The sequence below is a fragment of the Panulirus ornatus genome, chromosome 46, assembly GCF_036320965.1.
Source record: "Panulirus ornatus isolate Po-2019 chromosome 46, ASM3632096v1, whole genome shotgun sequence".
Classification (NCBI taxonomy): Eukaryota; Metazoa; Arthropoda; class Malacostraca; order Decapoda; family Palinuridae; genus Panulirus; species Panulirus ornatus.
Genome location: NC_092269.1, coordinates 5284333 through 5298945, shown reverse-complemented (window position 1 = coordinate 5298945; position 14613 = coordinate 5284333). Strand labels below are relative to the sequence as shown.

The window sequence follows — 14613 nt, the reverse complement described above, 5'->3', positions numbered from 1 at the left end:
GCTTCATTTTAGGAAATCCGGTCTACTGGTTCGATATCCTTAATCACCATATAGAATACCACGTTTACCCAAATTGTCATTAAAATCTGAAGTTGAAAATCTGAGCAAAATATTATCCTTGGATTTTTCTTGATTTTTTGGAAAAAATAGATTCCCCGGAAATTTTCAGCATAGATGCTTTTACGCCTGCTGAATAAGCATCTATGGTCAAAACCTTAAAATTCGTGTAACTGGTAGAGTAATTAGCATATTCATATAATTATAATTAATCTTAAGTATGTAATTAACCGCGTAATTTTACGAAATGCAGTCTTTTGACTCGATATCCTTAATCACCATATAGAATACCACATATTCCCAGATTTCCATTAAAATCTGATGAAGTTGAAAACCTGAGCAAAATATTAAGGATTAATCTCAGCAAAATATTATCCAAGGCTATATAGCCTGGGATTTTTCTTGATTTTTTGAAAAAATAGATTTTCCGGATATGTTCAACATAGATGCTTTTACGTCTGCTGATAAGAATCTGTAGTCAAAACGTAAAAATTCGTGTAATTACTTAAGTAATTAGCATATTAATATAATTATGATTAATCTTAACTATGTAATTAAGCGCTTAATTTTACGAAATGCAGTCTTTTGATTCGATATCCTTAATCACCCATATACAATACCACACATTCCAAGATTTTCATTAAAATCTGAAGAAGCTGAAAATCTGAGCAAAATATCCAGGGATTTTTCTTGATTTTTTGGAAAAAATAGATTTTCCGGAAATTTTCAACATAGATGCTTTTACCTCTGCTAAATAAGAATCTGTGGTCAACACCTAAAAATTCGTGTAATTAGTCGAGTTATTAGCATATTGCTATAATTAAAATTAATTTTAACTATGTAATTAAGCGCTTGATTTTCCGAAATGCAGTCTTATGACTCGATATCCTTAATCACCACATATAATACCACAGTCCCAGATTTCCATTAAAATCTGAATTTGAAAATCTGAGCAAAATATTATCCAAGGCTATAGCCTGGGATTTTTCTTGATTTTTTGAAAAAAATAGATTTTCTTGAAATCTTCAGCATAGATGCTTTTACGGCTGCTGAATAAGAATCTTTGGTCAAAACCTTCAAATTCGAGTAATTGGTAGAGTAATTAGCGTCTTGATATAATTAAAATTAATCTTAAGTATGTAATTAACCCATTAATTTTATGAAATGCAGTCGTTTGACTCGATATCCTTAATCTCCATATGGAATACCACATATTCCCAGATTTCAATTAAAATCTGAGGAAGTTGAAAATCTGAGCAAAATATTATCCAAGGCTATAACCTGGGATTTTTCTTGATTTTTTACAAAAAAATAGATTTTCGGGAAATTTTCAGCATAGATGCTTTTACGTCAGCTAAATAAGAACCTGTAGTCAACACCTAAAAATTCGTGTAATTAGTCGAGTAATTAGCATATTAACATAATTATAATTAATCTTAACTATGTAATTAAGCCTTTAATTTTACGAAATGCTGTCTTTTCACTCGATATCCTTAATCACCATATAGAATACCACGTTTACCCATATTTTCATTAAAATCTGAAGATGTTGAAAATCTCAGCAAAATATTATCCAAGAGGATTTTTCTTGATTTTTTGAAAAAATAGATTTTCCGGAAAATTACAGCATAGATCCTTTTACGTCTGCTGAATAAGAATCTGTGGTCAAAACCTTAAAATTCGAGTAATTGGTAGAGTAATTAGCATAATGATATAATTATAATTAATTTCAAGTATGTAATTAAGCGCTTAATTTTACGAAAGCAGTCTTTTGACTCGATATCCTTAATCACCATATAGAATAACACATTCCAAGATTTTTATTAAAATCTGAAGAAGTTCAAAATCTGAGCAACATATTATCCAAGGCTATATAGCCTGGGATTTTTCTTGATTTTTTGAAAAAATAGATTTTCCGGATATGTTCAACATAGATGCTTTTACGTCTGCTGAATAAGAATCTGTAGTCAAAACGTAAAAATTCGTGTAATTACTTGAGTAATTAGCATATTAATATAATTATGATTAATCTTAACTATGTAATTAAGCGCTTAATTTTACGAAATGCAGTCTTTTGATTCGATATCCTTAATCACCATATAGAATACCACACATTCCAAGATTTTCATTAAAATCTGAAGAAGCTGAAAATCTGAGCAAAATGTCCAGGGATTTTTCTTGATTTTTTGGAAAAAATAGATTTTCCGGAAATTTTCAGCCTAGATGCTTTTACGTCTCCTGAATAAGAATCTGTGGTCAAAAAATTAAAATTCGAGCAATTAGTCGAGTAATTAGCATATTATGATTATAATTAATCTTAAATATGTAATTAAGCCCTTAATTTTACGAAATGCTTTCTTTTCACTCGATATCCTTAATCTCCATATAGAATACCACTTTACCCAGATTTCATTAAAATCTGAAGATGTTGAAAATCTGAGCAATATATTATCCAGCATAGCTGATTTTTCTTGAAATTTTTGGAAAAAATAGATTTTCCGGAAATTTTACAGCTTAGATGCTTTTACGTCTGCTGAATAAGAATCTGTGGTCAAAACCTTAAAATTCGAGTAATTGGTAAAATTCGTGTAATTAGTGAGTAATTAGCATATTGCATATAATTAATAATTAATCTTAACTATGTAATTAAGCGCTTAATTTTACGAAATGCAGTCTTTTGACTCGATATCCTTAATCACCACATATAATACCACAGTCCCAGATTTCCATTAAAATCTGAAGTTGAAAATCTGAGCAAAATATTATCCAAGGCTATAGCCTGGGATTTTTCTTGATTTTTTGGAAAAAATAGATTTTCCAGAAATTTTCAGCATAGATGCTTTTACGTCTGCTAAATAAGAATCTGTAGTCAACACCTAAAAATTCGTGTAATTAGTCGAGTAATTAGCATATTAACTTAATTATAATTAAACTTAACTATGTAATTAAGCCTTTAATTTTACGAAATGCTGTCTTTTCACTCGATATCCTTAATCACCATATAGAATACCACGTTTACCCATATTTTCATTAAAATCTGAAGATGTTGAAAATCTCAGCAAAATATTATCCAAGGCTATAGCCTTGGATTTTTCTTGATTTTTTGGAAAAAATAGATTTTCCGGAAATTTACAGCATAGATGCTTTTACGTCTGCTGAATAAGAATCTGTGGTCAAAACCTTAAAATTCGAGTAATTGGTAGAGTAATTAGCATAATGATATAATTATAATTAATTTCAAGTATGTAATTAAGCGCTTAATTTTACGAAATGCAGTCTTTTGACTCGATATCCTTAATCACCATATAGAATAACACATATTCCAAGATTTTTATTAAAATCTGAAGAAGTTCAAAATCTGAGCAAAAACTATAGCCTGGGATTTTTCTTGATTTTTGGAAAAAATAGATTTTCCGGAAATTTTCAGCATAGATGCTTTTACGTCTGCTAAATAAGAATCTGTAGTCAACACCTAAAAATTCGTGTAATTAGTCGAGTAATTAGCATATTAACTTAATTATAATTAATCTAACTATGTAATTAAGCCTTAATTTTACGAAATGCTGTCTTTTCACTCGATATCCTTAATCACCATATAGATACCACATTCCAATTTTCATTAAAATCTGAAGAATGTGAAAATCTGAGCAAAAATATCCAAGGCTATTTTTCTTGATTTTTTGAAAAAATAGATTTTCGGAAATTTCAGCTAGATGCTTTTACGTCTGCTGAATAAGAATCTTGGTCAAAACTTAAAATTCGAGTAATTAGTCGAGTAATTAGCATATTAATTAATTATAATTAATCTTAAGTATGTAATTAAGCCCTTAATTTTACGAAATGCTGTCTTTTGACTCGATATCCTTAATCACCATATAGAATACCACGTTTACCAGATTTTCATTAAAATCTGAAGATGTTGAAAATCTGAGCAAAATATTATCAGCATAGCTGATTTTTCGGCCTTGGTTTTTCTTGATTTTTTGAAAAAATTTTTCCTGAAAATTTCGGCATAGATGCTTTTACGTCTGCTGAGTAAGAATCTGTGGTCAAAACCTTGAAATTCGTGTAATTAGTAGAGTAATTAGCATATTGATATAATTATGATTAATCTTAAGTATGTAATTAACCGCTTAATTTACGAAATGCGGTATTTTGACTCGATATACTAATCACCATATAATTACACTTTACCCACATTTTCATTAAAATCGAAGTTGAAATTGAGCAAATTTCATTGAGTAAAATGATGAAATTGATACGCCAACATGGAGGTGCTCTTGGATTGTGTTCGATGTGTTTGTGAAAAAATTAAGATTTTCCTCGGAAAATTGTTTCGAGCATAAGATGCTTGTTAGCGTTGCTTTTCCTAGCGAACTCGCACACATGAGAATTTGTTATTCATGTGTCTAGTAGCATGAATAAATAAACAGTAAAAATATGTACAGTGTAATTAATGTCTGTTTGTATATTTATGTGTACATTGAGAGTACATCGTATTTGCATTATATATCATGTTATGTGGTGGTTGGATTTCTTCATGTTTCCTGATGCTTACGCGGACGAACAAAATAATAAAGCAAATAAATATATAAATAAAATAACAATATATATATATATATATATATATATATATATATATATATATATATATATATATATATATATATATATATATACATTATATATATCTCCCTGGGGATAGGGAGAAAGAATACTTCCCACGTGTTCCCTGCGTGTCGTGGAAGGCGACTAAAAGGGGAGGGAGCGGGGGCTGGAAATCTTCCCTTCTCGTTTTTTTTTTTTTTTTTATTTTCCAAAAGAAGGAATAGAGAACGAGGCCAGGTGAGGATATTCCCTCAGAGGCCCAGTCCTCTGTTCTTAACGCTACCTTGCTAACGCGGGAAATGGCGAATAGTATGAAAGGAAGATATATATATAATATATATATATATATATATATATATATATATATATATATATATATATATATATATATATATATATATATATCAGGGACGGAGGCATCAAAGTTTTCTCACTTCCATAAAACCTGACTATTCCTTTATCTCGGGGTCTGGGTAGATGCGACGCATCTATCACTCAGATAGATGGCATCTTTATTTACTTCTTGAGCATACTGAGGCTACGACACTTTGGGTATATCAACATGACCCTTTTTAACCTTTTAAAAGGTTAGGTCAAAGGGTAGGCCATATGACGCCCAAGGATCGTGCAGTGGTTATCAAGGTAGTCGAATCTAAAAATCCTCACTAAAGTTGCGCAGTGTGGACTTTTTTTTTTCATCATATCCACAAAGGCATTTTCTCCCGTGCATCGTCTTTCCTTCCATATTTCTACTTTTGTAATTATCATATAATATCCCATTCCATTCTCCTCATCTATCTCTTCCTAGATACATACCATCTCTCTCTCTCTCTCTCTCTCTCTCTCTCTCTCTCTCTCTCTCTCTCTCTCTCTCTCTCCTCTCTCTCTCCCCCCCCCCCCCCCCCCGTCACCTCTCCCATTCTCCAGCTGCTGTTCCGCTTTGCCTCTTCTGTTTCATTCGCTTGGTCTCCGAGTTTCTGATCACTTCCACATTCACAATCAGACTCTTATATTTCTCTTGGTGTTTATTTCCCTTGAATTCCTCTGCCCTTTCTCTATTCCTCGTCTCTCTCCTTCTTCCCTTCCACTGATTTTTTCCGTCTCTCTTTCTCCAGACTTCCCTCCAGTTTCTCTCTAGTCTTCTTCGCCTTCCTCTCCCTTCCGCCTCCTCCTCCTCCTTCCTCTCCTCCATCGTTCGCTGCCTCTCCACCTGACTTTCTCCTCCTGGAGGAAGGCATCACTCCCTCTCCCTATATTCCACCTCCAGATCTCATATTGTAGTCATCGAATTTCAATGACCCCATGCTTCACCTTCCCACTCCCCACTTACCCACTCCCTCCCAACCCTCTACTAGTCTCTCCTTTAATTAACGCCGCTCGTTACACCCCTTCAGCCTTTGCGCTAACCCCGTATCACTCCTCCGCAAAACCTCCCTGTGCTCATCTTCCGTTATCTACTACCTCATACCGGTCTTGCTCCTCCTGCATTACTCCCTCCCTCGTTGATCTCCCTCCTCACTTAGTAATCAGGTCACTTTCATAATCCTTTGCTCTAGGCTTCCATCCAATAGGAGTAGTGAGGATGAAGCAGCAGAGGATGAAGCACCTCCTGCGTATTATCACCTCCGTCTCTATGTAATTCTGATTTCGTGGACCTGTTTTTTGTACTCCAGGTGATTACATCCTCATCAACCATCTAGGTTTCCTGTTATATGGCGTTGATTTCCCATGTATTACTGTCCTCCGGCAGGTGTCGTCATAGACCATCAGGTCTTCTGTTATCTGGCTTTCCCATGTCCTCCCATGTATTACTGTCCTCCAGCAGATAACCTTCGTCATAGACCATCAGGTCTTCTGTTATCTGGCATTCCCATGTACCAATATACATCATAAATGACTTTTCTATGTACTGGTTTACATTATAATCCCTGGCCGTGATCCCCTACTGGTACACGTCAATGGTAATCTATCGCCTCCTCGAAGATTAATAATAATCCTCTGCCCTGCCTCATTAATCCCTACCTTATTGCTCCTTCTCCCACCAACACCGACCATACATGATGACCCCTCGACCTCGAAACAATCACCATATTCACCACCATCTCTCCAAAGATCCTTAACGTCATTAACGTGTCTTCCGGGAGACGCCTTCAAGCCTTACGGAGGGACGGTGTCAAACTCTCTCTCTCTCTCTCTCTCTCTCTCTCTCTCTCTCTCTCTCTCTCTCTCTCTCTCTCTCTCTATCTATCTATCTATCTATCTATCTGTCTATCTGTCTATCTATCTATCTCTCGATTACCTGTTACGGAAAGAGGTTTCTACACTTCGAGTTGCCCAGTGTCTTTATCTTACTCGCATGTTATGTATGGACATACCACACACACACACACACACACACACACACACTAGGCTAAGCCAGGTACCCATTCATCGACCAGTCGCGATGGGATGACGAGCGCCTGGGTTGGGTTTGGGCCGAACTACAACGCCGATTCTCCCTTGAAGCCCAAGCACTATCATGTACTTTACTAACCTGCCCTATTATCTCAGTGGATCTTTAAGAATTCACTTCTCAAAGCTTCGCTAAACTTGACAACAAAAAAGTTTACTTTAACTTTTGGTATGCAAAGTTTGCACACTTAATTGCTTTCAAGCACACACACACACACACACACACACACACACACACACACACACACACACACACACACACAAACACTGCAAACTTTTGTTAACCTGGCAACAAGAATCGAGTACAAGAACTTAACCAAACGTCAAAGCAAATACAACCCTGAGAGAAACGTTACTCAAATTTTCTTCCAGGTATTTCGCCTCGAAATTCAAAACATCCTTATGAAAATGTCTCTAATATCTCATTTAAACGACGAGACCGTCAAGTGAAGCGAGTAGACTTCCGAAAGCAGTGCGAGTTGTCTGTCCACGCCGCACTATCACTCCAGCAAGCAGGAAATAACGAGGCACGACGTGAAGGCAACTCAACAGCCTTTCACTCCTGGGAATGGACCATCGTCTGGTACTCGCAGGTGCGGGAAATGTGTGTGTGTGTGTGTGTGTGTGTGTGTGTGTGTGTGTGTGAAACCGTCAACCGACTAGAGCCGTCCTATATGTGTGTGTGTGTGGCCAAGAGAAATAGACGAACGTAAATCGAAGAGGAGGAGGGACCCATTTCTTCACCTCCCTCGTACTATAACTCCCTCTTCTCTTCCCACCCCCATCACTTTCCACCCTAATCCTTCCCTTCCCCTTCCTGGATGGGGTTCTTTCCTTATTAAGGCACATAAATACAGTAGAATCGTAGCAGATTCTACCTTAGAAGCCTCTCCACTGCCCCGTCTCCTACAGGGGCACCAGCCTCCACCTTCTGAAGTAGTAAGTCACCCCCGCTGGAGTTGTATCGTCAAGGAACGTATCAATTCAAAGGAGACCATCACTTCCCTGCTCCTGGCTACAGCGCTGCTTTCAGGCTGCTAGAGCCCCTGATATATATATATATATATATATATATATATATATATATATATATATATATATATATATATATATATATATATATATATATATTTCTTTCAAACTATTCGCCATTTCCCGCATTAGCGAGGTAGCGTTAAGAACAGAGGACTGGCCTTGAGGGAATACCCTCACCTGCCCAATTCTCTGTTCCTTCTTTTGGAAATTAAAAAAAAAAAAAAAAAAACGAGAGGGAGGATTTCCACCCCCCGCTCCCCCCCTTTTAGTCGCCTTCTACGACACGCAGGAATACGTGGGAAGTAATTCTTTCTCCCTATCCCCAGGGATATATATATATATATATATATATAATATATATAATAATATATATATATATATAATATTTAAAAAGGTACACCTACCGCTATATAATCATAGAGAAAACATCATTGTAAATGAATTAAATTCACTCGAAGATTCTGATCTCCATGCAAACAAAGAAAAACGATTGAAGAATAAAGTATATAACCATTATTTACTTGAGATTTTGAGCTCCTCATAAAATCTTAGAGGGGTTTTTAAAAGTTTCAATGACCAGCTTTTGAGAGTCGTACCCAACCTTATCGAAACCGATCGTGCTACCAGTCACGGCACTGAAAGAAGACAGAAAATGGGATGAGGGGAGAAAAAAAAAAAATAAAAGCTACCTGCAAGAAAAACGTTGTCCCAATTTCAAGTTGGGTTCAGTATGAAGCTACAACGAGTCAGATAACTGATCCCTTCCAGACATTTTCAAAGGCCATATTTTTTCCACAGGGGATGGATACAACCTCAAACTTTTCACATGCTTCTTCAAAATGACGATAAATACTCCTGTCCAATATTGGGGAAGGGCTGAATACAGGGGTCGAAGAATGGGAAAAAAACATCCTTCCGCTTTGCATAAAGTCTTATGATGTACGTACATTTACCTTTATCAATCGGGCTCACAGACATGAGACTCGTTAGTAAACTATGGTATTATAGTTCGTAAGCAACGACCTTGGGGTCTTATGAATATTGATGAGGTGTGGCGATGAGGCCTTTTAAAAAACACGACGGTACGAACCTTTTGAGAACAACGTTGCATTGCCCTTCACTGCGTCGGTACGAACAACGTTGCATTGCCCTTCACTGCGTCGGTACGATCCTTGGGGCTTGTTGGCGTACTGACGGAAGGGTCAGGTCAAAACGGCACATACTTGTCATCTTACAATACTAGCAACGTCGTGCTCAAGGGGTTTTTATATATATTCAAAACACCCATCACCTCCTGGCAATATTCTTGAAGGCAACATCTCTCAACACTACTGTTGCCGGAGATGTTGAAGTACGGCTTTAAAAGGATGGTTACGGGAAGATCTCCGTCCCCGACACCCTAAGAAATTTAAAAAAAAAAGAAACGATTCAAGTCTCCTCCTGCATCCGTGAGGTGTCTGTGTGCAACCAAGTGCTTCCGAGATTTTGAAGGGCAAAACAAAATCCCCGACCCCATGTCAGTACACGTACAGACAAACCAGAAGTTCAGAGTCAGTGTTGATCTAGAACAACTCCATGATCTACGTCAATAGCAGCGCGTGTCTCAAAGCTCTGACGAAACGCTGGAAGAGAGCCAGTACCCCCAACGCTGGAAAATTAAAAGCTACAACAGTACATGTTAAAGAGTACGAGCCAGCGGAGGACGGATGGACGTCCACGATCCAGAACAGCCGAGAGTAAAGTTAATAACGTGATTAAGAACCTCCCATGGTCTCATGGGTTGTGAGTAACAACCTCCAAGTTGACTGCCAGGGTTATATACCCTCCAAATGACATCATAACAGACACTGTACTCAGGATAATGGTACTGAGCCATCTCAAACCCATCCTCATGACTTGTGTGGACCAAAAGGCTTTTCTGAGTTTCCTCTTGGGGAAAGTCGTCGTCTTCGTGAAGAACACAAGTGCTGACAGCGTAGCTACAACCACCGCCACACGTGGCCTCTCCTTCTCTCTCTCTCTCTCTCTCTCTCTCTCTCTCTCTCTCTCTCTCTCTCTCTCTCTCTCTCTCATGACGACGGCGGAAGACTGTACAGGCTGACGTCAACCCTCTCCTGACATTTTCTACGGAGGATGACTCGAGCTAAAGAAAAAATTAGAAGAAATACTAGAAATAACGACAAAAAAAAGGCAATAAATCATGTCCCGAGAAAAATTAGGTTGAGTGAGTTAAATCGATTCAATTAAATCGGTAGCAGTTGCGCGGGGAGGTATTGAAGAGGGCTGAGTCGAACTCCTCGAGGACCAGCTGCTGGAGTGGAGGATGAAGTACGACGAGGACAAGAGTGGGGGGGGAGGGGGAGGGGGGAGTGACGTCATCTAACGACCGAGGCTTTGGTCACGCCTCCAGGATCTAAGTCCGTGGCAGTGGACACGTGGCGGCATGAGGCATGCCACTCGACATGACGCAAAAAAGAAAAAAAAACACCACACATATCTCTCGACCGGAGAGAGAGAGAGAGAGAGAGAGAGAGAAGAGAGAGAGAGAGAGAGAGAGAGAGAGAGAGAGAGAGAGAGAGGGGTCAACCCTCTCTCCTAAGACAGCAGGCAACTCACGGAAGTGTGAACTGGTAACAGGGAAAGGAAGCACAAGAGTCCCCCCCTGAAACGCTGCCTCTAACACACACACATATCCACTCTCTCAGTGCATCCACACAGAGACTCAAACCCCATTACGATCTAGTGTCACACAGCTTTGATTCCTCTCACATACTTCCATCTAGTGAGGTAGAGAAAAAACGTGTTGACCATTCATGGTAATAGTACCTACGCTTCAGCCTGGAATGATACTATCCTAGCGCTCAGATCCTTGTCTGTTTCGAATAAACCAACGTCACCTTAATGAATAGTAATGACCAATGCTCCTCCCGTTTTTTTTCCCCAGGACGCAACAAGTCATCACCGCCTTAATGAATAGTAATGACCAATTCTCCTCCCATATTTTTTTCCCTAGTGCCCAACAACAAGTCATGACGTCACCAACGCAACATAGATATATATATAAAGTAAATATAAAACTACTTTCCCCTCCGACGTACACACAAATATAGCAATTTAAATGCACGAGGAAGAACACCCAATTTCTTTCCTGATTTAGGCGGTCGTCGGTGGGAACGTCCTTCAACTCACGACCACTACCACTCGTTCGTCGAACCTATAACGAGGTAAAGGTCGAATCAGAACACCTTAACAACGTCTGAACCGCAACGAGGTCAATTATCGTTCGCCATGATCAGGTCAGGAAACGCTGAAACCTCAAAAAAAAAAAACAAAGATGATTAACTTTGATTAGAAAAACACGAACATTAGCTAGAAAATGTATGTTCTCCTCCTCATGATCACCGACCATCATGTTCACCAAATTCATTTTCACCACAGCCTTGATAAACCTCAACTCCTTCACCCTCGAGGACTGAGCTTTCATTACGCCATCGACACTAGTGACCTTTGACCTCGTCTTTAATGGTCGGGTTAAAGGACAGGGTTACGATGATGCCCGCAGTGAAGAAGAAGAAGAAAAATAATAAGAAGAGGAAAAAGAAGAAGAAGAAGAAGAAGAAGAAGAAGAGGAAAAAGAAGAAGAAAAAGGGGGAGAAGAAGAAGAAGAAGAAGAAGAAGAAGAAGAAATAATAATAATAAGAAGAAGAAGAGGAAGAAGAAGAAAAAGAAGAAGAAAAGAGGGAGAAGAAGAAGAAGAAAAAGAGGAAGAAGAACCACAGTAAAAGCACTGGTCCCCTATGAACGGTGGAAGACCTCACCAGGGCTAAGTCAGACTCCGTCTGGTCCACCTTATTAAAGGTGATGAACCCTAAAATGGTTTACACGGTCGGGCGAACGCCTGGGCCCGCCGTCAGGGAGGAGGAGGAGGAGGAGGAGAACCACCCGTCGTAATGACCCCACAATAACACCGCCTGGCCCAGAGTATTACCAACACGAGAGAGAGAGAGACTCTCTCTCTCTCTCTCTCTCTCTCTCTCTCTCTCTCTCTCTCTCTCTCTCTCTCTCTCTCTCTCTCTCTCTTTTTACGGCTGCGCCGCCACGCCAGAAGATCCCGTGCATGAGAACCACCGCTGCGATCATGCAAATGAAAGACGACGACGGAGGACGTCTTCAACTCTGCTTTGACTGATGGCCAAGACCTGTTCACCGATGTGGCGCGACAAGTTGCCTTACAAGGGAGAACGTGTGAGTGTTAGCTTGATGCATACATCACCCAGGGACTAAGTGCAGTATGGTCGAAATAGATGGATCCATGACGGAGAAAAGGCGGACGAAGGGCATGAAAATAAGGGAAAAACAATATGGCAGAATAGGAATGAGACACTGAAGACGAGGGGAAGTATGAAACAGAGAATAGACACAAGTAGAAACGTAGAAATAATGAAATGAGAAGATAAAGCTGAAATCGTCAAGGCATACGCAGACAACAACATATATATGGGTATGTCCTTATCCTGAACCAATATGTCTATTTCACCGCCACGTCCCCCCTGCAATAATATGTCCCTCTCCACACAGTCAAGGCCTCTTGCAACAATATGTTCCCCCTTCACCAAATCATTTCCAACGAGTCTCCTTGAACTCCAGAGCCAATATCCCTTTCCCTCCCGCGACATGTTGCCTTACACCAATATGTCCTGCGCGTCACTACCTAACAGTACACCAATATGTCCCCCCGCGCCAGCAAGTCCCTCTTAACCAGTATGTCCCATTAATCATCACGACCAGTATACCAATATGTTCTCGGCTTAGAAACTAATGCTATGAAAGTCCGAATAACGCCCCACATTACCAGAGAAGTCCACACGTACCAAAATACCCAACATGGCACTCGAGATGTCCACTCCTCTCCCGTCCCTTCCCATCCCCAACATGTCCCCCTTCCCGGAGGAGACTGTGCCCTGTCGCAACCCCATCTCCTACTCGAGGGCTTGGCATTCTCTCGGCTGATGCTTGATGCTGCAGATGATAAGACACGACCACATCCCCCCACCCCAGGAACAATCGAATATGGTGGGCAAGTATTCTTGCTTTACATAAACGAATAGAAAATCATCCTATCGTCATCTGATTAGGCTTCCGGTGTTAACATCTCAAGAGGACGATTTACGATTGGATCCAAAGTAAGTGATAATAAAAGTTTATCGTCTGCCGTGCTTTGTAAGGTGATTATGAAGTGGCCATTTCTATCCAACGATGCCAAAATGTCGTATCTATTTCTCTTTCTTTTCTTTTTTCAAAATTCATGATCTGATAGAAAGTCAAAGCTTTAAGCTCACGTCAGCTCGCTGACAACTACTATTTTTCACCTCTTCCTCAACGACACACTTAAACTGGTTTCAGCTTACTGACAACATCATGGTTAAATCTTTCTCTGCATATCTAGGGAAGTCTTCGTATGGCCTTCCAAAGTCTTATGTTCCTTTGCTGTTCTTCGTAACACAACTCATACCACAGTTCTCGACTTGAGAATATGTATTCATAAGCTACACCGACGTTCATCTAAACTCGCTCTGTATGGGGCCCAATATGAGCAACAACATCCATAGTGTGTATCTTGACTCAATCGCCCCTTTTCGACGTTCACTTTATGCAACAAGCAACATCAAATACATCCCATTCTTGACCATATTTTTTTCTTATACGATTCTGTATAAAAAAGGGGGGGTTTCTACCTATACTAATCCTTCCCTGCAAAGATTTATACTGTCATTCCATCCCTAATCTTATAATCTTTTACACACTTATAAGAGAAATGTTCCTTTTGTTGCAAGAACAATTCACCCCTTCCCATACAATAAACCTATTCAAACCCAACGAATATTTACCCATATTTTTCCTAGCATTGGCTTTTACCATTTCTTCCCAGACAGTCGCTCTTTCCTTGATTCATAAGAGATGAATTACCCTTCTTAAACATTTCCTTTTTGTTATTCACTGAAAATCATAATCAAACACAGTTTTCCCCTTAGCGATCTAACTGTCGTATTACCAATCGAGACAGATCCTACAGAACAAGTGAGGCTTACACACTTCAACACACACACACATATGAAAACAAACAAAAATACAGCGGACGATATCAACACAACTCAAAATTAGTTTTCCAAACAGGAATCTTAATTTTGGGGGTGAGTGTTTACTGAAACGTATAACCGTTCCTTGTTCGGTGATAATGCCTACGAAAGCTGCCAATGAATTCCAATGCTTATTCACATACGTCTTAAGACCAAACATGTCTATAACGAACCCTAAGAAAAAAAAAAGGGCCGAAAGATATTATCATCAGACAATTTCAAGGGTAAATATGTGAATAAGGACACGTTATAGTAATAGGATATATTTCCTACTAACTTACCTGCAAAACGACAGTCGATAGCTTACTTATCTTCCCTCTTGATG

The 14613-nt window shown here is 39.0% G+C and overlaps 1 protein-coding gene across 2 annotated transcripts in view; it reads right to left on the bottom strand.

The window, feature by feature from the left end:
• LOC139763093 (peripheral plasma membrane protein CASK-like) overlaps nt 1-14613 on the bottom strand; it is a 448842-nt gene that overhangs the window by 27998 nt on the left and 406231 nt on the right. The window lies entirely within an intron of this gene.